Source organism: Mustela erminea, chromosome 10 (assembly GCF_009829155.1).
Source record: "Mustela erminea isolate mMusErm1 chromosome 10, mMusErm1.Pri, whole genome shotgun sequence".
NCBI lineage: Eukaryota > Metazoa > Chordata > Mammalia > Carnivora > Mustelidae > Mustela > Mustela erminea.
This window is the reverse complement of record NC_045623.1, coordinates 29,893,676-29,918,597: the sequence shown is the minus strand read 5'-3', so window position 1 is coordinate 29,918,597 and position 24,922 is coordinate 29,893,676. Positions and strand designations below refer to the sequence as shown.

The 24,922-nt window shown below is 40.6% G+C and overlaps 1 long non-coding RNA gene across 3 annotated transcripts in view; it reads left to right on the top strand.

Annotated features, from left to right (window-relative positions):
- LOC116568019 overlaps positions 1 to 24,922 on the top strand; it is an 88,781-nt gene that overhangs the window by 16,563 nt on the left and 47,296 nt on the right. The window contains exons 2-3 of one of the 3 annotated variants that reach the window (XR_004276475.1): positions 13,247 to 13,378; positions 19,240 to 19,314. This is a non-coding gene — a long non-coding RNA (uncharacterized LOC116568019). Of the gene's footprint in view, positions 1 to 13,246; positions 13,379 to 19,236; positions 19,315 to 24,922 lie in introns of all 3 variants that reach the window. The other 2 variants (XR_004276474.1, XR_004276476.1) reach the window with 2 other exon arrangements.

Genomic DNA, 24,922 nt, shown 5'->3' with positions numbered 1-24,922 from the left:
TCAGATAGTCATTTTAATTGTAACCATTGAAATTCTGAGTTTAATTAAAATATCTGTGATATATTGCAAGACCTATAGACAATTTAGATATGTTATTTTCAAAGATACCCACTTTACTCATTCCCTCTCCTTTAAGTTTTTGTTCAAATCTCACCTAGTTAATGAGGTTTAATCTGGTCATCCCATTTAATTCTCCACCTTCCCACGCTCCTGCCACCACCTCCAAGACCTCCACTGGCACTCCTGAATCATTTTATCTTGCTTAATTTTTTTCCATAGCACTTATCACCACTTAACATACTATGTAATTTTGTTATGTTTAATGTGTGTTTACACATGGGGAGAATTTATTTTCTCTTCCCTCTCCCCCGCTCTTTCTCTCTCTCCCCCTCCCTTCCTCTCTCTCTTTCTCATTAATAGTTCTCAAGTGCCTACAATAGTGCCTAAGACATAGATATCCAATGAATATGGTAAATATTAATGTTTGTTAAATGAATACACTGGCATATATGTCCTTAAGCAGGTCTATTTAGAACTACCAAATGACTATCCTCCATAGTAAAAATATAGGCAAATCTCTGAGCCATTGTTTGTCTTTTCTTATTTTCCTGCTAAGCTAAACTAGACTTCAGTAATCTATATCTACATGTGTATATATGTGTACACACCTGCACATATATAATATGCATATAAATGCACATACATACACGTATGTAAGAAGACCAGGTTTTTGCATAGTGCAATCAATAACTTTTAAGCCTGTCAACAGAGTGTAATCCTTTCTTATTTTGAGGCAATGAATGTTTACTTTTAAAGACATGGATGTTTTATCACATACCCCTGGGGTGAATGCCCTGGGTGAAAGTCCAGAAAAGGTTCCTTTTCAAAACCCCCAGAGTTGAGTCCAGGTTTGGCCCTGACATCTGGCTCATTCTCCACATTGGCGCTTGAATATAGAGTATCATTTCAGAGGGAAGCTCAGAAAGAATCTGTTTTTATCTAAAGTTAAGTTGTTATTTGCTGTTTAGCCCTGGCAGGCTGACTTGATACATGTTCACAAACATTCATTTAATCGATTTATTTATTTCCCATTCTTTGTCAGGCATTGGGCTAGGTCCTGGTTATATGCAGTGGAAGGACAGAGTTCCTCCCTGCAAGGAATTCAATCTAGAACAGTAATGGACAAGTGAAAAGACAATTATAATGCAATGTAAATGTCTCTTTACAGCTGACAACAGGATGTTAAAGGAACACAAGGGGTTAGTATATATTCCTGGTCTCTAAGTAATGCAAACCACTGCCAAGTTCACCCTTTGATAACCAGATTTTTGAGATTGGATCAGCCCTTTTGACTGCTCTGAAGTAGCAATTGCTCATGGCCAGGAAAAGAGGGAGCAAAATTCATTATTATTATTATTATTATTATTATTATTATACTTAATGATAATGATGACAGTGAGGGAAAGAATTCACAGAACAAGGAAAACAATCTTACTCATAACTAAAACAACTCAAATTAAAATAATAATGCAATCGATTTGTTAAATATTGAGCACCTAGTAGGTGCCAGAGCTGTGGAAAGTGCAGGAGGTACAGCAGAGACGAAAACCTACAGAGCTGTGGCTCTCAAGGAGCTTATATTCTAGTAGAGGAGACATAAAAAATGAGTAAATAATAGGTAGGTGCATGAGCTTATAATTAGAGTCCTGGATAGAGTCCAATTGCAGTGGGTCCATTGGGCCCATGGATCCACATGGGGGTCATTTCCCTGTTCTCAAGTGTATAATTGAGATTAACAGACTTGAAAGTTGGAGATGGAGAAAGCCAAGGGATAAAAAAAATTACAGTTTTGCTCCAGGGTTATGTTAATTATCCCACTTATCACAATATAGTCTGAAAGAGAGAGCTGGACTTCTCTCAGAACATTATTACATCGATAACATCATGCTGATCAGGCAAAAGAAACAAGAGGTAGTTAGCATACTGGAGACCTGGATGAGATGTATGCATGCCCCAGCAGATGGGAAAGAAGCCCTATAAAGATTCAGAGATCTGCCACTTCAATACAGTTTCCAGGGCCCAGTGGTAGGAGAGAGGGTGGGGTGCTGGGATATGCCTCCAAAGAGGCATAATACTGCCTCTTATATCCTCTGCTACAAGGCAGGAAGCACTGTGATTGATAACACTTTGGGGTTCTGGAAGCAACAGATCCTACACCTAAATACTGTGCCAGTCCATATGCTGGCATCCTGGAAGACTACCAGCTTTGAGTGGGGCCCAGAATAGAAAAGAGCTTTATACCCAGTACAATCTAAGTAACTGCACTGCTTGGGCCATAAGCTCCAGCAGATCTGTGATGGTCAAGTTGTCAGTGGTGGAAAGTGGAGTTTAGGGTCAGTCTCAATGGGAGAATCATAAGGGAGGCTTTTGGAGTTTTGGATCATGGTCATGCCATCTATAGCTAAACAGAGTTCTTGATATGCTACTGAGCCCTATAGACATGAATATTTGACCTGGGAAGACCAGGTACCTAAACCTACCTATGATGAGTTGGGTTATTTTGGTGCCATTAAGTTATAAAGTCAAATAGATCCAGAAGTGGTCCATTAAAAGATGGAACTAGTACATCCAGGATTGAACCCAAGCAACACCAGGAGGCACAAGATAGCTTTGTGAGCAGGTAGTCCAGGCCCCCATGTCACCCACAACAATTACAAAAGCATTTCTCATTCAATTTGTATCTCGTTATGCTATATGGAAGTCCCTGTATGACCGGCTTAAACAGAAGGACAAAATCTAAGTCTGAGTTCTGGGTGGGTTGACTTTGGAAATGGAAGCAAGCCAGAAATGGACAGCAGTTCCATGACAGCCACTTTCAAGGTGGAATTGAGAGAAAGTGAAGAAAGAAAATCCTTCCAATGCACAGAGCTGCAAGCAGCATGCCTTCTTTTTTTGTGAAGAAGGAGAAATATTCCAAGATAGGAAAGTGTATTTCTTATCTATCACTACATTTCAAATTACCTTAGCAGCTTAAAATGATACATATCTCCCAGCCTTTGTGGGTTGGAAATCCGAGTGTGGTTTGGCTGGACCCTCTGGCTCAGGGTTTCCCACAAAGATTCAAGAAAGACATCAGTCAAAGTGCAGTAATCTCCAGGCTCCACTGAGGGAGGATCTGTGATCAAGCTCACTCACGTAGTTGTTTTCAGGATTCGATTTCTCACGGGATGCTACTCTGAGGGCCTTGGCTCCTTACTACATTTTATTTTATTTTATTTTACTTTATTTTATTTTTTGTTAATTATTTTTATTAACATGTAATGCATTATTTGCCCCAGGGATGCAGGTCTGTGAATCGTCTGGCTTACACATTTCACAGCACTCACCATTTCACATACCCTCGCCAATGTCCATAACCCAACCACCCTCTCCATATCCAGCCACCCCCCCAGCAACCCTCAGTTTGTTTCGTGAGATTAGGAGTCTCTTATGGTTTGTCTCCCTCCTGATCCCATCTTGTTTTATTTTTTCCTTCCCTACCCACTAAACCCTCCACTCTGCCTCTCAAATTCTTTGTATCATGGAGATCGTATGATAGTTGTTTTTCTCTGCTTGACTTATTTAGCTCAGCATAATACCCTGTAGTTCCATCCATGTCACCACAAATGGAAAGATTTTATTTCTTTTGATGGCTGCAAACTATTCCATTGTGCGTGTGTCATATATATATATATATATATATATATATATATATATATATATATATATATTTATGTATTAGGGTAGCTCTATCTTCAACTTTTTGAGGAACCTCCATGCTGTTTTCCAGAGTGGCTGCACCAGCTTGCATTCCCACCAACAGTGTAGGAGGGTTCCCCTTTCTCTGCATTTTATTCATTCTGACTGGTCTGAGGTGGTACATCATTGTGGTTTTGATTTGTATTTCCCTGATGCCGAGTGATGTGAGCATTTTTTCATGTGTCTGTGGGCCATCTGGATGTCTTCCTAGCAGAAATGTCTGTTCATGTCCTCTGCCCATTTCTTGACTGGATTATTTGTTCTTTGGGTGTTGAGTTTGATAAGTTCTTTATAGATTTTGGGTACCAGCCCTTTATCTGATATGTCATATGCAAATATCTTCTCCCATTCTGTCAGTTGGCTTTTGGTTTTGTTAACTGTTTCCTTTGCTGTGCAAAAACTTTTGATCTTGATGAAGTCCCAATAGTTCATTTTGCCCTTGCTTCCCTTGTCTTTGGCGATGATTCTAAGAAGAAGTTGCTGTGGCTGAGGCCGAAGAGATTTCTCAAGGATTTTGATGGAGTCCTGCCTCACAATGAGGTCTTTCATGAATTTTGAGTCTACTTTTGTGTGTGGTGTAGGAAATGGTCCGGTTTCATTATTCTGCATGTGGCTGTCCAATTTCCCCAACACCATTTGTTGAAGAGATTGTCCTTTTTCTTTCTTTCTTTTTTTAAAAAAGATTTTATTTATTTATTTATTTGACAGACAGAGATCACAACTAGGCAGAGAGGCAGGCAGAGGGTGAGGGGGAAGCGGGCTCCCCACTGAGCAGAGAGCCTGATGCAAGGCTCGATCTCAGTACCTTGAGATCCTAACCTGCGCCAAAGGCAGAGGTTTAGCCCACTGAGCCACCCAGGCACCCAGAGACTCTCTGGTTTCCACTGGACATTCTTTCCTGCTGTGTTGAGGATTAGTTGACCATAGAGTTGATGGTCTCTTTCTGAGCTCTCTATTCTATTCCATTGATCTATGTGTCTGTTTTTGTGCCAGGACCATACTGTCTTGATGATTACAGCTTTGTAATAGAGCTTGAAGTCTGGAATTATAATGCCACCAACTTTGGCTTTATTTTTCAACATTTGTCTGGCTATTCAGGGTCTTTTCTGGTTCCATATAAATTTTAGGATTATTTGCTCCATTTCTTTGAAAAATTGATGGTATTTTGATAAATATTGCATTAAATGTGTAGATTGCCTTAGGTAGCATAGACATTTTCGCAATATTTGTTCTTCCAATTCATAAGAATGGGATGCTTTTCCACTTCTTTGTGCCTTCCTCAATCTCTTCCATGAGTACATTATCGTTTTCTGAGTATAGATTCTTTGCCTTTTTTGGTTAGGTTTATTCCTGGGTATCTAATGGTTTTGGGTGCAATTGTAAATGGGATTGACTCCTTAATTTCTCTTTCTTCTGTCTTGCTGTTTGTGTATAGAAATGCAACTGATTTCTGTGCATTGGTTTTATATCTTGACACTTTACTGAATTCATGTACAAGTTCTAGCAGTTTTGGAGTAGAATCTTTTGGGTTTTCCACATAAACTATCATATCATCTGCAAAGAGAAAGAGTTTGACTTCTTTGCTGATTTGGATGCCTTTAATTTCTTTTTGTTGTCTGATTGCTGAGGCTAGGACTTCTAGTACTATGTTGAACAGCAGTGGTGATAGTGAACAGCCTTACTGTGTTCCTGACCTTAGGGGAAATGCTCTCAGTTTTCCCCCATTGAGAATAATATTCGCTGTGTGTTTTTCATAGATGGCTCTGATGATATTGAGGTATGTACCCTCTATGCCCACACTGTGAAGAGTTTTGATTAAGAAAGGAGTCTGTACTTTGTCAAATGCTTTTTCAGCTTCTATTGAGAGTATCATATGGTTCTTGTTCTTTCTTTTATTTATGTATTGCATCACATTGATTGATTTGCAGATGTGAACCGACCTTGCAGTCCAGGAATAAATCCCACTTGGTCGTGGTGAATAATCCTTTTAATGTACTGTTGGATCCTACTGGCTAGTATTTTGGTAAGAGTTTTTGCACCTGTGTTCATCAGGCTATTGGTCTGTAATTCTCCTTTTTGATGGGGTCTTTTTCTTGTTTTGGGATCAAGGTAATGCTGGCCTCCTAAAATGAGTTTAGAAGTTTTCTTTCCATTTCAATTTTTTTTTTTTTTGGAACAGTTCCAGGAGAATAGGAATTAATTCTTCTTTAAATGTTTGGTAGAATTCCCCTGGGAAGCCATCTGGCCCTGGGCTCTTGTTTGTTGGGAAACTTTTGATGAGTGCTTCAATCTCCTTACTGGTTATGGGTCTGTTCAGGTTTTCTATTTCTTCCTGGTTCAATTGTGGTAGTTTATACGTCTCTAGGAATGCATCCATTTCTTCCAGATTGTCAGATTTGCTGGTGTATAGTTGCTCATAATATGTTCTTATAATTGTTTGTATTTCTTTGGTGTTGGCTGTGATCTCTCCTCTTTCATTCATGATTTCATTTATTTGAGTCCTTTCTCTTTACTTTTTGATAAGTCTGGTCAGGAGTTTATCAATTTTATTAATTCTTTCAAAGAATCAGCTCCTAGTTTTGTTGATTTGTTCTATCGTTTTGTTTGTTTGTTTGTTTCTGTTTCATTGATTTCTGCTCTGATCTTTGTTATTTCTCTTCTCATGATGGGTTTAGGCTTTCTTAGCTGTTTCTTCTCTAGCTCCTTTAGGTGTAGGGTTAGGTTGTACATTTGAGTCCTTTCTTGTTTCTTGAAAAAGGTTTGTATTGCTATATATTTTCCTCTCAGGACTGCCTTTGCTGTGTCCCACAGATTTTGAACACTTGTGTTTTCATTATCATTTTTTTCCATGAATTTTCTCAATTTTTCTTTAATTTCCTGGTTGACCCATTCATTCTTTAGTAGGATGCTCTTTAGCCTCCCTGTATTTGAATTCTTTCCAAATTCTTTCCTCTTGTGATTGATTCTAGCATTGTGGTTTGAAAATGTGTGGGGAATGATCCCAACCTTTTGGTACCAGTTGAGACCTGATTTGTGACCCAGAATGTGATCTATTCTGGAAAATTTTCCATGTGCACTGGAGAAGAATGTGTATTCTGTTGCTTTGGGATGGAATGTTCTGAATATATCTGTGATGTCCATCTGTGTCATTTAAGGCCTTTATTTCCTTGTTAATCTTTTGCTTGGATAATCTGTCCACTTCAGTGAGGCAGGTGTTAAAGTCCCCTACCATTATTGTATTATTGTCAATGTGTTTCTTTGACTTTGTTATTAATTGGTTTATATAGTTGGCTGCTCCCATGTTAGGGGCATAGATTTTTAAAATTGTTAGATCTTCTTGTTGTACAGACCCTTTGAGTGTGATATAGTGTCCTTCCTCATCTCTTATTATAGTCTTTGGCTTAAAATCTAATTGATCTGATATAAGGATTGCCACCCCAGCTTTCTTTTGATGTCCATTAGCATGGTAAATTGTTTATCACCCCCTCACTGTAAATCTGAAGGTGTATTTTGGTCTAAAATGAGTTTCTTGTAGACCGCATATTGATGGGTTTTGGTTTTTTATCCATTCTGATACCCTGTGTCTTTTGATTGGGGCATTTAGATCATTTACATTCAGGGTAACTATTGAAAGATATGAATTTAGTGCCATTGGATTGCCTCTAAGGTGACTATTATTGTATATTGAATCTATTCCTTCCTGGTCTACTACTTTTAGGCTCTCTCTTTGCTTAGAGAACCCCTTTCAATATTTCCTGTAGGGCTGGTTTAGTATTTGCAAATTCTTTTAAATTTTATTTGTCCTAGAAGCTTTTTATCTCTTCTTCTATTTTCAATGATAGTCTAGCTGGATATAGTATTCTTGGCTACATGTTTTTCTCATTTAGTGCTCTGAATATATCATGCCAGTTCTTTCTGGCATGCTAGTTCTCTGTGGATAAGTCTGATGCCAGTCTAATATTTCTACCATTGTATGTTACAGACTTCTTGTCCCGAGCTGCTTTCAAGATTTTCTTTTTGTCACTAAGACTAGTAAGTTTTACTTTTAGATGATGGGGTGTGGACCTATTTTTATTGATTTTGAGGGGGATTCTCTGTGTCTCCTGGATTTTGATGTTAGTTTCCTTTGCCATATTCGGGAAATTCCCTATTATAATTTGCTCCAATATACCTTCTGCCCCTCTCTTTCTTCTTCTTCTGGGATCCCAATTATTCTAATATTGTTTCATCTTGTGGTATCACTTATCTCTTGAATTCTCCCCTCATGGTCCAGTAGTTGTTTGTCTTTCTTGCTCAGCTTCTTTATTTCCTGTCGTTTAGTCTTCTATATCATTAATTCTCTCTTCTGCTTCATTTATCCTAACAGTAAGAACATCCACTCTTGATTGCACCTCATTAATAGGTTTTTAAAATTTCAACTTGGTTAGATTTTAGTTCTTTTATTTCTCCAGACAGGGTTTCTCTGATATCTTCCATGCCTTCTTCGAGTCCAGCTAGCACGTTGAGAATTGTCATTCTGAATTCTAGATCTGACATATTATCAATGTCTGTATTTATTAGGTCCCTAGTCATCAGTACTGCCTCTTATTCTTTTTTTTTTTTTTTTTTTGTGGTGAGTTTTTCCACCTTGTCATTTTATCCAGGTAAGAATATATGAATGAAAGAATAATATACTAAAAGGGTGGCAAAGACCCCAGAAAAATGTATGCTAACCAAATCAGAAGAGACCCCAAGCCAGGAGGAGAAGAAAGGGGGTAAAAATTAAAAAAAAAAAAATACACACACACACACACACACACCTATATATGTATGTATGTATATATATAGATATCTATCTATCTATTTCTCTATCTATATGTATTAGATTGGTGAATAGACCAGAGCCACCCACTTGATTTTGGATGGATTTTGGTCTCTTAGAAGAAACTACCTCTCAAAATATTAAAGAGAGAAAAACATATACATACACACACACACACACACACACACACACACAAGGGTAAACACAATGAAGGGTTGGAATATGACTGTAAAGATGAAAATTTTTTAAAAATTCTAAAAATGGAATTAATAAGGTAAGTTGGTTGGAAAAAGAAAGAAGAAGGAAAAAAAAAAAAAGGAGACAGTAGAGAATGTGCTCAGGCTAGAGACTAGAACAAAGCCCTCTGCTAGATTTAGGGTATATTTTGATCTATTAGAAGAAATTGTATCCCAAAATTTTTTGGGAAAAAAAAAACCCATATGTATACAAAAAAGTAAGCTTAAATACAAGGAAGGATAAAATATAACTATAATAATGAAGGTTTAAAAAGATTTTTTAAAGAAATGTATTGTTAAGATAAACTACTTAAAAAACATTAAAAGAGAAAAGAGGAAAATTTTTAAAAGTTAGAAAAAGAAAAAAAATAAAATTAAAAATAATTTAATTGAACTTTGCAAGAGTAAAGGATCATGGGGAGAAAGCCATAAATTCCATGCTTTGCTTTCCCCTCCTCTGGAGTTAAGCTGTTCTCCTTGATCAGTGAGCTTGGTCTTGGCTGGATGTTCTTGCTGACCTTCTGGGGAAAGGGCCTGTTGTAGTGATTCTCAAAGGTCTTTGCCGAAGGCAGAATTGCACCCCTCTTGCCAAGGGCTGGGCTAAGAAATCTGTTTGAGTTTACTCTCGGGAGTTTTTGTTCCCTGAACGCTTTCCGTAGAGCTCTAGAGGACAGGAATGAAGATGAAAGCCTCCCAATCTCTGGCCTGGAAGAGTTAAGAGCTCGGGGCCCCATTCCTCAGTGCAACCTTGGAGAAAAGCACTCAATCACTCCCATCTCCCTGGTCTCTGCCCGCACTCTGGGCTCACCCGACCTGTGACCGAGTGTTTCTGTCTCTGGCGCACAGCCCTGTTTGGAGTCTCCAAACCCAGCAGATTCCTGCCTCCAGAGGAGGAAGCTGAGTCTCCCTGGACTTGCCACTTGCGGGATCCCTGTTCAAAGAACAGTGGTCTGACTGTGCTATGGATCACAGTTTAAGGTAACCCTGAGCTGAGTGCTCACTCCTCACCTCCATCTTTCCAGCTGGCTTTCTGACTCCAATACCTGGGAGCTCTGCCACACTCAGACACCCCCATCCTTCTGTGACGCCATGGGACCTGAGACCACACTGTCCGCATGAGGATTCCACCCTGGCTTAGCATCTGGAGTGATGCCCCTCAGTGGAGCAGACCTCTAAAAGTTCAGATTTTGTGCTCCACTGCTCTACCGCTTGTCAGGAGCCTGCCCCTCCCCCAACGGTCTATCTTTCCGTCGCTTCGGATTCACTTCTTCGCAGGTCCTACCTTTCAGAAAGTGGTCAGTTTTCTGTTCCTAGAATTGCTGCACTTCTTCTCTTCAATCTCCTGTTGAGTTTGTAGGTGTTCAGAATGGCTTGATAACTATCTAGCTGAACTCCTGCAGGCTGATGTCATTTCAGTCGGCTACTCCTCCACCATCTTGCCCAGCCTCCTCCGTTTTGTATTGTTTTGCGTTGTTTTTATTAGTTTCTCTGTTAATTGCCACATCAGCCTCTATAGGATAACTTCCAGCATGGCAGCTGGCTTTCATGAGAGTGAGCAAGTAAGAGACTAAGAGAGGGTGAGCATGATGGAATCTAATCCTTTTTAAATTAATTTATGAAGGGATACCCCATTACTTTTTCTGTGTTTGATTTGTGGGAAGTAAGTCACTGGGTCCAGCCGCATTCCAGGGGAGAGAGTTGTACAACTAGGTGGGGATCATTGGGAGCCATTGTAGAAACTGCCTATCACAATACAGATTTCCAGGCAATGGCTATTAAAGCACTGGAATGGCCTAGTGGAGGTATAGCTGAGGTGCCAATTTGGTGGCAATAACTAGAGGATGGAGGGCCATCCTTCAGGACACAGTATCTTCTAGAGACCCCTTTATGAGACTATATCCCCTTGAAGAATAATATTAAGGATGGAAGCAGAAGTAGTCTTGCCATTATTTCCAGTGACATCCTGGTAATTATGAGATGTGCACAGTTAGAAGTCCTCATGCCCAAAGGAAGTGCCCACATGCCTGAAACAGAGCAGGATGTCCCACTGAATTACAAGGTACACCTGCCACCTGGTTACTTCAAAAGCTTTGTGTCCAGAGACCAGCTGACAAAGAGTAAAATCAGGAACAATTAACCTGATCCGTAAGAGAGAGAGAGCTGCTTTTACACAATGGGGGCAGGAATGAATACAAGTACTTGCATACCTCCTGGTAATCTGTTACCCAGCTGTAACTGTGAGTGGGCACATACAGTGACCCCAGTGAAGGAAGAAGATGAAGATGCCTCAGGAATGAGGGTTTAGGTTCAACCACCCAGGAGAGCCACCAACACTTGTGGAAGTGAAGGTAGAGGATGAGGGAGATTTGGAATGGATAGTAGAGGAGGGAGAAGATGAATACCAGTTTTGACTCAAAAACTAACCAGAGGTGGGACAATAGCTTTTCTCACTAGCCTCCTTTTTCTAAATTTTTCTAAATTTCTCCTCAGAAAGAAGGGACTATGGGAACCATGGATGAGCTGCTCTTTGAACTCGTCTGAAGTGGATGCCATTATCTACCCCATTATCCAATAGGGTTGGATAATGGTGACCACAGAAGTATGTTGCTCAGTTCTCCCTTCAAGAGAACCAGATGTAAGGCCAGCTTTTGCACCTTTGGTTACATTCCAGTGTTCACCCTGAGACCAGTCATTCCAGGCTCGTCCCAGCCAACACCTGAGATGGGGGACTCTAGAGCCAAGCCAATTCTGCCAAACAAGAGATGTCTCCAGTAGACTGTCTCAGCTCAGAGTAGTGCTACTGTGCAGTTCTCCTTCCCCTTCTCTCTTCACATACATTAGACCTACATCACAACTGGAAGACTCTTCTGTCTCTTCCCCCTCTTTAGTCCCCTATATCCTCGCAGTAAACTGTGAGGTGACCGCTTTTTGGAGGACCTGAACTGGCACGAGAGCTGAGTGAGTTTATCCCTGGGAGTTCAGGGTAAAATTCCAAGAGAAATCTAAATCGATTCTAACCTAACACATGAATCTCCTAACTATACAAATCCACACTACAGTCCCACTTACAAAGCATAGATTTGTACATTAACAAAAACTGTAAAGTTCAGTTGCTCCGGGCAGTTAGCCACCATGCCCAAGCAGGAAATCCCACAGATGGATAGAAGAGTCTGAAAGAAGTCAAAGTAGAAGTTGCCTACTGCTGCAAATTCCTGTAGGGCAGAGTCTTGGTCAATGCCAAGACTTTGGCAATCTTGAATGCTAAAGGAAAAACTGAAATTCCACTTCAGCTCTACAATCAGAAAAAGAAATTAATAAATAAGATGTTAGGTGAGTCAGAGAGCTGTCCTCCTTTGCATGAACTACAGTCCACTCAGTGGGACATCTGTCTGATGAAAGAACTTTAACAGGAGTGATCAGCTAGCTTTCCAGAAATGAGGGCTCCAAGTTAAGTAAAAGATGCCTTTAGAGATTCTTGGCTTGGTTTCCTGTCTATCACTCAGACCTTTTCGCTACAAAAACCATTCCATGTATTTAGTGCTCCATCCCCCACCTCTGCACTTTTTCAAGATATTTAATAGAAGAGCTATAGGTGTCTGATTTTAGAGGCAATGGAATAATATGTAAAGCAGATACCAAGCTGGGGGATAGATGGGTGTGAGGTCAAGCCCCTCTTCTGGCTCTTATGATTGAAGCTTGTGAGAAAGCAAGCATCTCATAGCAAAGCATGTTTATTAAATACCCAAAGATCTTGTCTTGGAATTTTTTTTAATAGAAATAAAGACTTATTTAGAGTCTTTGTTCTAAGGAGGGGGGCAGTTTATCATTAGAGTGGTTGAACCCAAAGTTCTTTCAAATGGCAATGCTTTTAAAGCTAAAGAATGCTCTGGTTTTATTTTTATTAACATTTTTTAAAGTTGATGAGGAATAGCTGAAAAAAGACAAGAGGGAACATAGGCAAGTTTTCAAAGTAATAAATATAATGGCTAATATTTGCTGAACACCTAGTATGTTCAGGTTTACAAGGATTATCCCATTTATTCCAAGCAAAACCCTGTAAAATCGACACCATTATTATCCCCATTATCCAGATGAGAAAACCAAAATTCAGAAAAGTTGAGCATTGTGTCCAATGTCACACAGGTCTTCCCACCTCTAGGGCAGGAGTTGGCAAACCCTTGTGTAAAAAGCCAGATCATAAATATCTGGGGCTTTTTGTGGACCATACAGCCTCTGTCTCTCTGCAGCAACTACTCAGTCCTGCGGTTGCTGCGTGAAAGCAGCTATAAATGATAAGGTAAATGAACGAGTGTAACCGTGTTCCAACAAGACTGTTATTTACAAAATCAGGCCACCTGGACTTGGCAGGTGGGCCTAACCTCTGTGAATGTTGTTTGTTTGCTGTTCTCAGGTGGGACGGCGTTTTAAATTGTGAAGCACATGGGATGCTTTTCAAAATAATTGTGTTTGGAATCCCGCAGAGAAAGTTCTAAAGAAGTTGGAGCCATCTGAAATACAAACTTGCTCATTCAGCAAACACTGGGTGAGTACTTAATGCTGGGGTACCGACAATGGAGTGATAGCAGACACCTTAGTTTGCAGTAGAGTTTACAGTGGAAAAAAGTCATGTAAATAGCTAGTTATTGTATGAGTATACTGTATAAGGGCTATATGATAGAAGCAGTGATTGGGTAGCAAGGGGACAAAGACGAAGGGCAACTAACTGACCTGAGGAATCGGGGGGCTTCTGGCAGAATGAGCCAGTGACCCAGTGTCAACCCTATGCTCCTACCACATAGCTCACTGTCCAGGAGCAGAGATTATTTGTGTTTTTGTTGTGTTGCTTTTCTTTTTTTGTTAAAGATCATATTTCCAAGTAATCTCTGCACCCAAGGTAGGGCTTGAACTCACAACCCTGAGATCAAGCGTCCCATGCTCTACCAGTCAGGTGCCCCCACAAAGGTTATTTGAATAATAGCAGCTGGAGGGTGGCTTGAACTTGCTGTTCAGTCCCCATTTGTGTGACACTCAGGCTCTTTACAGTGGAAATTTCTCATGGCCAGGGCTTGACGATGTCAACTGGAGGTCTGTTCCCCAAAAATTACGAGTTTATTTTTAGGGATTTTAGTTTCTCCGACTTTGCTTTGAATCCTTACCCTAAGAAATATTGACCTCACTTTCTCAGTGGCTGCTGCTCCCCCAGAAAACAGCAAATAGAGTCAGTGGGGAACTGTGGACCGGTCTAGCAGTAGTTCTGAAACCTGGCTGGATATGAGATACTTGCTTGAAATAACATTCTAGGGCCCTGATCCTAAAGATTGTAATTTAGAAGGTCTTGGTTAAGCATCTGAGAATCCAAGGTTTTTAATAAGCACCACAAGTGATTTTGATGTGCGTGAACTATGTTTAGAAACTGCTGGTAAGGAGGATTTCTGAAGTTGCTTTTAACCTTTCCAGCCAGCTATTCTGTTTATTGCCATGACTACATTTACAAATATCCTACCAAGAGGGAAGGAAAAATCTAACTGGTTTTAGGGATGTTTACCACGGTTACTACCTTCCCATCATTCCCATATAGGGCCAATGATTTGTTTGATAGGCTGTCGTGCGGAAGTCCACTTTGTTGCCCTAATATGCTGAAGAATGGTCAGGAGTTCCTCCTTGTTAGGCAACAGAATAAAAATGAGAATCTTGGAGGGGTCATGCCTGCATGCTTTCTTCAGGCATGCTTTACATAGCAGAAGAGAAGCACCTGTGTATAAATCAAGCCTAGTGAAGCACAGGCAAGACTCTTCCTGCCTCCAGGTTCTTGGCAGACGGGTTGGCGGTCTTCTCAGCCCCCGCTTTGGTTTGAACTAATGTCCAGTAGGGTCACTGAGTGCCAGCTGGCAAAACTTACAAGCTGGGAAAGCAAAAAGTTAAAGGAGTAGAAACGTACAAGAGAGGGAGTTTTAGAAGGCAGTGAGAAAGAAAAGAAATATTGGAGTGGCAGAAGGTTTCCATTGTCCTGATTCTGTTTTAAAATTGGTCCGGGGGTGGGGGGTGTGCCTGGGTGGCTCAGTGGGTTAAAGCCTCTGCCTTTGGCTCAGGTCATGATCCCAGGGTCCTGGGATCGAGTCCTGCAGCGGGCTCTCTGCTTAGCAGGGGGCCTGCTTCCCTTCCTCTCTCTCTTTCTGCCTGCCTCTCTACCTACTTGTGATCTCTGTCAAATAAATAAAATCTTAAAAAAAAAAAATTGGTCCGGGGTGCCTGGGTACTTAGTTAAGCATATGACTGTTGATCTCAGCTCAGGTCTTGATCTCAGGGTCATGACTTTAAGCCCCACATCAAACTTAAAGAACAAATAACAACAATAACAACAAAAACACACAAAAAACTCCGCAAACAACCAAAAAACTAGCCCAGTTATTGGGTTTTTCATTCTCTGGCAACCAAAACCCAGGATTTTCATCTTTTATTCCACCTTAGGGCATTTGAGTAGAAGCAGAGCCATGAGCACAGCAAGAGGATTTTCAACCTAAAAAATAGTTCTGGACACCACTCTGGATATTATTTCATGTGTCTCTTCAGAGCATGTAGGGAAAAGGGTGTCTTATTAGGCTATAGAAATATGAGTGAGATGATTTCATAGGGACAACCTGATAAAGACATCAAATGATCCCATTAAGCTATAACTGTTCATACATAGAATTGATCTTTAGAGTTTTTTTTAAAGATATAAGTATTAGAAATTCCCAAGTCCCAATTTTCTTTTGTTGTTGTAGTTCCTATTATTGATATATTGGGAAAAAATACTCTGTACCTTTCTCATTTTCTTTTTTGTAGTATTTGTCACCTCGTTCCTGAGTAGTATAGATGGCCAACTAACTTTAATGATTATTATGAGTCTAGTCACTAACCAGCCAGTGGGTTTAACTCCCATAGCTATGATCCCCAAAATTGTTAGTAAGGCCTTTATGAATACTAAAAATGAAGACAGGCAATGCTTTCAACTGGTTTTGACGCAGCAGGAAATTTCCCAAACAGCCAGCTCTTAATTTTCCATGCTTTAGAGCAGAGTGCACTTTTTCATCTTGCTTTGGAATGTGTTTTTATTCTAACTTTTGAATATGGGTGTTTCTAGAATTCTGGAAATTCAATGGACTTTAAATAAAATAATGTTGCTATTTGGGGAAGATCCAGCTCTGAAGAAATGGGAGAGCAAGCCAACTTCTCATTCTTAAAGATGAGTTAAATATGCAGGGGGAGGGAGTCATGTCACAAAGAAACTGAAAGGCAGATTTGTCATGGATTTGGATAATCAACGTTTGGCTATGCTGAATGAGACAGTTCAGACCTTGTTTTTCCTCAGATCCTGTTCCCCTAAATGGCTGCTCAAGGTGAAAGCAAATGTTCATTTGACTAGGATTTTAAACAAATTATAAAATAGTTATTTTTTTAAAAGTACAATTCATTTTTGTAGGTGCTGGGTAGATTGGCTTCGTATTTTATTCTACCTTGTGCGTGCGTGCGTGTGTTTGTGTGAGTAAGACTGTACTCCCCAAATCTACGGGCGAAGAAGGACCATTCCACTGTAGCCATAAAATAATAGTATTTTAGTTTTTCTCTCTCCCTTTCTTAGGAATTCTCTCCTCCTTCCCCCATGAAGGTGAATATCCCACAGTGTGATCTGCTAGACAGCAGAGAGGAGAAGAAGACAAAAGAGCAGGCTGGTGATTTGCTTTTCCCTAAAATCCCTACTGGAGAGTTGGTTAGAGCTATTCTTCTCCAACTCCAAGATGTAGCACATGAAGGGAGAACAACTCAAGCTCTTGGGAGCAGAAGGGTTAAGTCGTTTGGAGGAAAATAAACACATCTTGGTAGCTCCAAATTGTCTCCAAATTTTAGGTTTATTGGCCAATAAAATCTTTAAAGGAATTTTTCTGTACATGGATAAGATCCCCATTCCTAATTCTGCTACTTGCACAAAGCCACAAGATTATTTGAGATTCATTCACACACACACACACACACACACACACATACACACAGTGTATTTTGTACAGTTTAGGATTCTCTGCTTCCCTTAAAGGGGAAGTACTGAGAACAGCCATTCTGCTGTGGAATTACTAAAGGTAAGAATTGGGAGGGAATTTGAAAACCTTGTCCAGAGCTTTTCCTTTATAGATAAGTTACTCAGCTAGTACCCGGCATATCAAAGCCTCAAATCCATCTTTGGGGTGCATGTGTGCATGTGTGTGTTTCTCACCACATCTAGGGAAGCAACGTCTTGAGAGGCAGTCTGAAACTCATTAAAAAATTAATCTAATGGAGGTTGAAATTGAGGGTGTCTTAATTAGTTATTAAATTTATTAAACCCAACTTTGCTCTGGACCCTCAGGGAACAGTCACATTAAAATATTTTAAGTCATATAAAAACCTCACTGTAATTACTAAGTAGGCATGCCAGCCTGGAAAGATGGGTTTGGGACCAGCCTGACCGTCAATAAATGGGGGCAAATAATTCAAGCCTTCACAGCATTAGGCTGCTCGCCTGGGAGAACTGCTGCCTTCGCCCGCCATGGGCCCTAGAGGAAGTGGAGCAATGAGACTCTATTCAGGCTTATGGGATAAAGGCACAAATGGGACCATTAGCAAAAATATTACCTTCTGATGTGCAGGAGATAAGCTGGTAATAATATTTCAATTTGCATTTGTGAGGAACTAACGTAGTCTAATTACTATGTATATTTGTAATGCACCAAGTTGACTCACCACTTATTTTTAATCTGGCTGGCATTCATAGGAGTGTCGGACAGCAGTGTCCTACTTTCCAGCTTCCTTGACCATTTGGCCACACTCACTGTTTCTCATGGTTTCCTTTTGTCCATTAATACTGTGGTTCTCAAAGAGCAGCTGTGAGGGTCCTCCAGATGGTTAATCTCTAGCAGTCTGAATATCTCTGTGTAGATTAGTGAGCAGCTGCTTATGGTATGAAGCAATACTTCACGCGCCGTGTGATTTCATGCCCCTCTTTGTCTCTGCTGGCCTCTCAGCCTGGAACGCTGGGCCTCTCCTCTACAACTGATGCGTTTCTACATTATGCTTCTAAGAGGAGGTTCGAACGTCACTTGTATGTGAGGTTTCTCCCTGACCCCAGAGGGGTGGCCCCAGTCTCTCCTTTTACTGTATGCCATTTCACTTAGCATATAACCTCTGTTACCACACTTTCAGAGCCAATCCAAATCACAAATTTACCTGTCTTTCAAAGTAGGAGGGAGGTCACGATGGAAGTGACCATCAGAGCCAGCTCTGTGGCAGTAGGGACTGCCTGAGTAGGCCTTTCATTCATATTTGTCAAATGCATGCTGTTGCTTCATTGTTTTATGACTCACTGAATAAGTATCTTCATAGAATCTCCTCTCTGGTCTGAGGTTTCTCTTAATTCTTGAACTACACGCCCCCCCCCCCCCCCGCCACATTCCCACCCACGTCCCGAAGGCCTTCTCTTAAGAGTGGGGTTGACTTGGACTTTCACTGTAGCTATAGTCTTTCCCTTAGGGCCTTTCTTTCCATTTATTCTGATGGGAAATTGGTGAAAATTTCTCTTTGGGGTCAAGTTTTTTTCTAATATAATCCTTCCTTTCTCTTCTATCATCTTTTTCTTTTAAGATTTTATTTTTTAAATTATTTTTTTAGAGATTTTTATTTATTTGACAGAGAGAAAGACAGTGAGAGAGGGAACACAAGTAAGAGAAGAGTGAGAGGGAGAAGCAGGCTTCCTGCTGATCAGGGAGCCTGATGCAGGGCTCGATCCCAGGACCCTGGGATCATGCCCTGAGCCGAAGGCAGACGCTTAACCGAATGAGCCACCCAGGTGTCCCTAAGATTTTATTTTAAAAATTATCTTTATACCTATTAACATGGGGCTCAAACTTACAACCCCAAGATCAATAGTCGTTCTACATACTGAGCCAGCCAAACTTTTGTCTCCTATCCTCTTGCTACTACTCCCCACCATACACCCTGACCACATCCAGCTATCATAACACACCATTCATCCCAGTCTACTTATGCTTTCAGATCCCAGCCTGTGCTCAGATTTGGCTCTCATTCATTTATTCATTCCCATTTGCATTTCATTCATTTATTTGAGAACTACTGAGCACCTACTCTATGTCAAACACTGTTCTTTCCTGTGTTCTGCTAGAACCACCGTTCTCTTCCCTTAGAAATTGTATTCGACTCCTATTCTCCCCCAGTTAGTCCTAATTCATTCTTCTTCCTCTTCCTCCTCTTCTTCTTCCTCTTCTTCTTCTTCTTCTTCTCCTTCTTCTGCCTTTTAGCACTTGGCTGTTTTGTTTTGTGTTTACATTATATTTTGTTTGATGATTAGTTTTTCAGTCTGGTTTTCTTCTCCAGCAGATGAGGAGTCCTTGGGGAACAGAAGGGGATCTGCAGTGTTGTATCTCCCATCCAACCTGGCATAGCCTTTTACAGGTAAACCTCCTGCAGTAGAAGTTCCTTGCATTGAAAAGTGAGCAAACTATTGAGAAACTTGTAGAGGAAGATGGAAAGGTTAGAGGCTTCTAAGGTTTTTACTTGTACACTCTTGCTTAATCTCCCCCCAGAAGCCTCATAAACTAGCTACAATCAGCATGGTGAACTCACGGAATTCACCATTAAGTAGAGAAATCCAATGCAACTGGATTGTACATTTACAAATGGTTAAAATGACAAATATTATGTTATTTATGTGTTACCCCAGTTTAAAAAAAAAAAAAAAAGAAGAAGAAGGTTTTGCCCTGACTTAGGAAAATTTAAAAAAATTTTAAAAAGACAACAATTTAGGTACACCATTAAGAAGGGAATTTGTTTCAGGAATGAAGAAAGAATGTCTATAGCTTATCCTGATTCCTTTCTGCAAACTGCAATCCGATCTTCTAGCTATTGCATTCCTCTTCCATAACGGGGAAGAGGGGGTGGATTTGTCAAATTATCTTACAGAGGGAACGGTGATGGGAGAAGCAGAGAAACTGGTGTTTCCACCCCATTCTCCAGTGCCACATCCACCACCAGTCTTGACTTTTTCTGGGTGTCACTTCCAAACCTTGAATAATGACTTCCAGTGACAGAGAAGGGTAACCAATTCAAGGATTATAGCTCCACATGGGGTGCCTGCCTAGCTCAATGCATAAAGAATGAGACTCTTTATCTCTGGGTCATGAGTTTCAAGCCCCACGAGCTTCCTTAAAAAATATTATATCTCCAAGATAACAACTGTGCTCTATTATGATTATTAGATATCAAAATGGTCCTAATATTGCTCTTTGAGATACAAGAAACACTAGCAAACACGTGTCATATAGTATATTGGTATACACATGCACCCTAAGATCACACCTATGCACACACATAACTGCATCTCTGAACCTAGAAAATATTCACATAGATATATACATACACACATTTTAACTCCCTTTCTAAAGTAAGTGTCTGAACTTTTCTAAAATTACACTAAATCTTTAGGTTTGCCAAGCGGGACAGCATGATAAGGAAGGAATTGGAGCCCTTGTGCTATCATATCTCACTAGGCAAGCACCAGGTGGGAGGTGAGCTAGAAGCTGCTCTTTCTTGAAAACACCCCAGCACTTAAAGCTAACCCTGAGTTCAACACCATCAGTGAGAGGAGTTACAGGACTGCATGGCAGTGCATCACAGAAACTCAGGAACGTATCAAAGCATCCGTCACTCTGGTGGCAGGAAATGAGCTGAAAGAATGTGGAGAATTACGATCACACGGAAGAGTGTTATCATTGGAAACCGTAGAACTTGGATTATGCGCACCTGGGCTTCTCCTTTTATTTTCTTAAAGACTTTGTTTATTTGAGAGAGAAGCACAAGGGGAAGGAGGGCTAGAGGGAGAAGGAGAAGGAGCGTGAGAAGCAGACTCCCTGCTGAGCAGAGCCTGACCCAGGACCTGGAGATCATAACCTGAGCTGAGTCAGACACTCAACCGACTGAGCCACCCAGGAGCCCCTAGGCTTCCCCTTTCCTTCTTTCCTTCCTTCCTTTTTTCCTTCCTTCCTTCATTCCTCCTCCCTCCCTCCCTCCATCTTTCTTTTAAGATTTTTAAAACTTATTTTTTAACTTATTTTAACTTATTTAAGTTTTTTTAAATTTATATGAGAGAGAGAGAGAGCACAGGAACTAGCAAGGGGAGTGGCAGAGGGAGAGCGAGCAACAGACTCTCTGCTGAGCAGGGAGCCTGAGGCAGGGCTTGATTCCAGGACCCCAAGATCATGACCTGAGCCAAAGGCAGACGCTTAACCACTTAACTAGCTGAGCCGCTCAGCCGCCCCTAAGCTTCTCCTTTTAAATGAGTTCCTCTCGTAGGTTCTATTATAAACACTCAAGGGATAGGGGGTTCTGGATAAAATCAACTAGGAACCAGCTACCCCCAGGTGGGCAGATGCTCTAACAGTGTGAATAGTAGGTGAGAAGCAGCTAGCGTGGGTGAAAAATCAAATCTGAGTGATAAGCACAGCCTTGGCAATTCTGTTGGGGGATTTTTTTCCCCTGGGGATGTAATGGCCTAAGACTGTTAGGTTGACAGACATGAAATCACGGAGGCCCCTGCATGGAATAGTCTCTGGTCCATAGCTTTGGGCTCCTCAGCATCTGCAACAGCATGGCGTATGTGTGAGAGAGCTTTGGCTCTAGCCAGATCTCTCTAATTGCCAAAACGATTCAAGCCCAGGTACAACCTCTTTTACCAAAGGTAGAGACCGAGGGGGGGTGGATTTGTCAAATTATCTTACAGAGGGAACGGTGGTGGGAGAAGCAGAGAAACAGCTCGCAATCCTCTCAACACTTCCCAACGTTGGCAGATAATCAGAATCACAGAACTCTTAAAAAACACAATTCCTAGGCTTTACTACCCAAAGAACCTGATTCAGGAGATCTGTGCTGGAGTCCAGAAGTCTGTCTTTTTAAAAATACTTCCATGGGTGGTCCTGTGATCCAACAGGCTAAGGAACCAGTGGTTTAAGTGGTAGTCTATTTTTGCTAATGGTTGGTTAAAAATAAATAAATAAATAAAGAGATGAGAACAAGAAAGATGACAGAATGGGGTTTGAGAGCTCCTTACCATCCCTCAGGGTCTTCAATGCTCTTTTCTACAGTGGGAGTGTCCACACCCTGAAGGTTTTTACTGGAAGATGAGAGGGGAAGCCTTGTAACCTGGAGAGCTGTGAACTACATGCTGATGGATAACTAAGAAAGGGTCAGATCGTGTGTAAACTGATTAGGATGATTTCCTTCACTGTGTGTTTCGTCCCCAGGCAACAATTAAGACGGAACACCTGAGTGACTCTAAATTACTTGGGTCTAGTTCAAATCAGTATTTCTCCCTCTGTGGGTAAGAGAGGATATATTCACTCCCTTTTTTTGGACCTGGTTCTTCACTTCTCCCTTCCTTGGCAGTCTAGGCCATAGTATTTAGAACTCCAGAAATACCAAGTTAAAAACTTTGGCAAAGACAGACCAGCTGTCAGCAACCTTTCTTTAAGCTTATGAAAAAAAAAAATGCATGAAAGTCTTATTCTAATCCCCAGTGCCAACCCTATGAAATTCCTATTGTTATTGAGCGTATTTTGGTGAGATTACAAATTTGCTGGTCTCTGTATTTGTTTTATTTTTATTTTTGTTTTTTAAATTATTTTTATTAACATATAATGTATTATTTGCCCCAGGGGTACAGGTCTGTGAATCATCATTCTTACACATTTCACATACACATTCACCATAGCACACACCCTCCCCAATGTCCATAACCCAACAATACTTTCCCTACCCTTTCTCTCTCCAGCAACCCACAGTTTGTTTTGTGAGATTAAAAGTCTCTTATGGTTTGTCTCCCACCCAATCCCATCTTGTTTCACTTTTTCCTTCCCTAACCCCCCTACAACCCCCACCCTGCCTCTCAAATTCCTCATATCAGAGAGATCATATGATAATTGTCTTCGTTTTACCAAATAGGTAGCCATTAGTTTGAGTGGCAGCCTGGGTACCATTGCTCGTACCTTCAAAGCAATGGCTTGTCCCAAAGGTATTCCTCACAAGGCGACATGGTTGAGAGATAGTCTGGTGGCCAAGCACACACAGTTCACAGGGCCATGCAGTTTAGAGAAGCCTCCAAAGGCGCCACTCATGTGACTTCCAAGCATCAAGCCTGTCCCTTACATCAAAAGAGATTTCTTAAGAGGTTAAATAAAGAGATACAGAATTTACTTCAAAGTCTCCTTTTGGAATGCCTCCAAGTACATATTACTTTTTAAATCACATTTGCTGGTTCACATGATTACCAAATTTCTAAAAGAACTAGAATCACTTACTTCATGGGAAGAAATTTCAACTCTGCCTATATAGAATTTCTTTCGGTCATGCTGGGAAGAGTAATGAAAAAGTGGTAACTTGTTGTTCTACTTGTTTTTCAATGGGTGAATCCAGAAAGTGATTCTACCAGCATTTGTGTAACTCGACCTATATACGTCAAATTGGACCACCCCTGCTCTTTGCGCTGACATCATTCCATAGAAAATGGTGTGTAAATGTAATAAATAAGAGGCTTTTAAAAATAAATATCTCGATGGGGCACCTGGGTGGCTCAGTGGGTTAAAGCTCAGGTCATGATCCCAGGGTTCTGGGGTTGAGCCCCACATCCGGCTCTCTGCTCAGCAGGGAGCCTGATTCCCTTCCCCTCTTTCTGCCTGCCTCTCTGCCTACTTGTGATCTCTGTCAAATAAATAAATAACACCTTAAAAAAAAATAAATATCTCGGGTGGTTGGTTTATGGACATTGGGGAGGGTATGTGCTATATATGTGCTATATTACCCCTGGGGCTAATAATACATTATATGTTAATAAAAAATAAAAAAATAAATATCTCAAAATGTAACTGTAAATTTAAATCAGTAGATACTGGAAATGATAATATGAAGTTCTAATTTCATTTGCAAACATTTTTATCAGCAGAAAGAAATGCCCTGGATGGGGAATTCTGCTAGTTTCTAGTGATATAAAAGGTATGAGACATGGCCCCATCTCAGTTGCTTACGATCCTGTTTGGAAAACAGACTTTGAACCTGAAAAGATGAATAATAAATCACAGAATTTTTATCCAATATATTTCTCCACAGATCATCTTGATTCTGGCAAGAATCATTTGATGGAAAAAACATCAAGCCAGGGCTGGAAACATAGTTCAGATACTTTAAGCAGAGTCTTAAAAAAAAAAAAATTAAAAGAAGAGCAAATTAATTTACTTTATTCTGAAGTACTTGAAGAGCTTCATTTACAGTAATTTCTTAAGCTGAATATAGGGTTTGTAAACTTTTTTTTTGAAGATTTTATTTATTTGGCAGGGAGAGAACAAGAGGGAACAAGTAGGGGGAGCAGCAGAGGGAAAGGAGGAAGCAGGCTTCCCACTGAGGAGGAAGTCCAAGGAGGAGCTTAGTCCCAGGACCGGGAGATCATGAACCAAGCTGAAGCCAAATCTTTAACTGACTGAGCCACCCAGGTGCCCCTGTAAACTTTTAAAGCAACATAGCTACCATTTCCTTACAGACTTTAATGTATCAAACTTTTTATACTCTCACCTCTATCTTCAATGCAGAGATGATAATGATGATGATGATGATTTTACAAATGACAAAACAGAGACTTGAACAGGTTAGGACAGATCCTATGGTAGATCATATTACTGTTCACCCCTCTTTGGTCTTCTGTGTGTGAATCCACATGTGGTCATATGAAGCTTCAACCAATAAAATGTGAGCAGAAATGACTTATATCACTTGTGACAAAAGCTTTAAGAGCCAATGCCTGATTCACCATACTTCTCTTGTCCCATGGAGCCCTGAATGGAGGCCGGCAGGTCCTGGAGTGAAGACCGTCTGGAGTAGAGCCATAGTCAGTCAGTGGGGGACATGCAGCATGAATGAAAAACAAACCTGGGATGGGATAAGCTACTGATATTTTGGGGTTGATTGTTTCTGCACCAAAACCTAGCCTATCCTGACCATTTTACATAATAAATGACAGAAC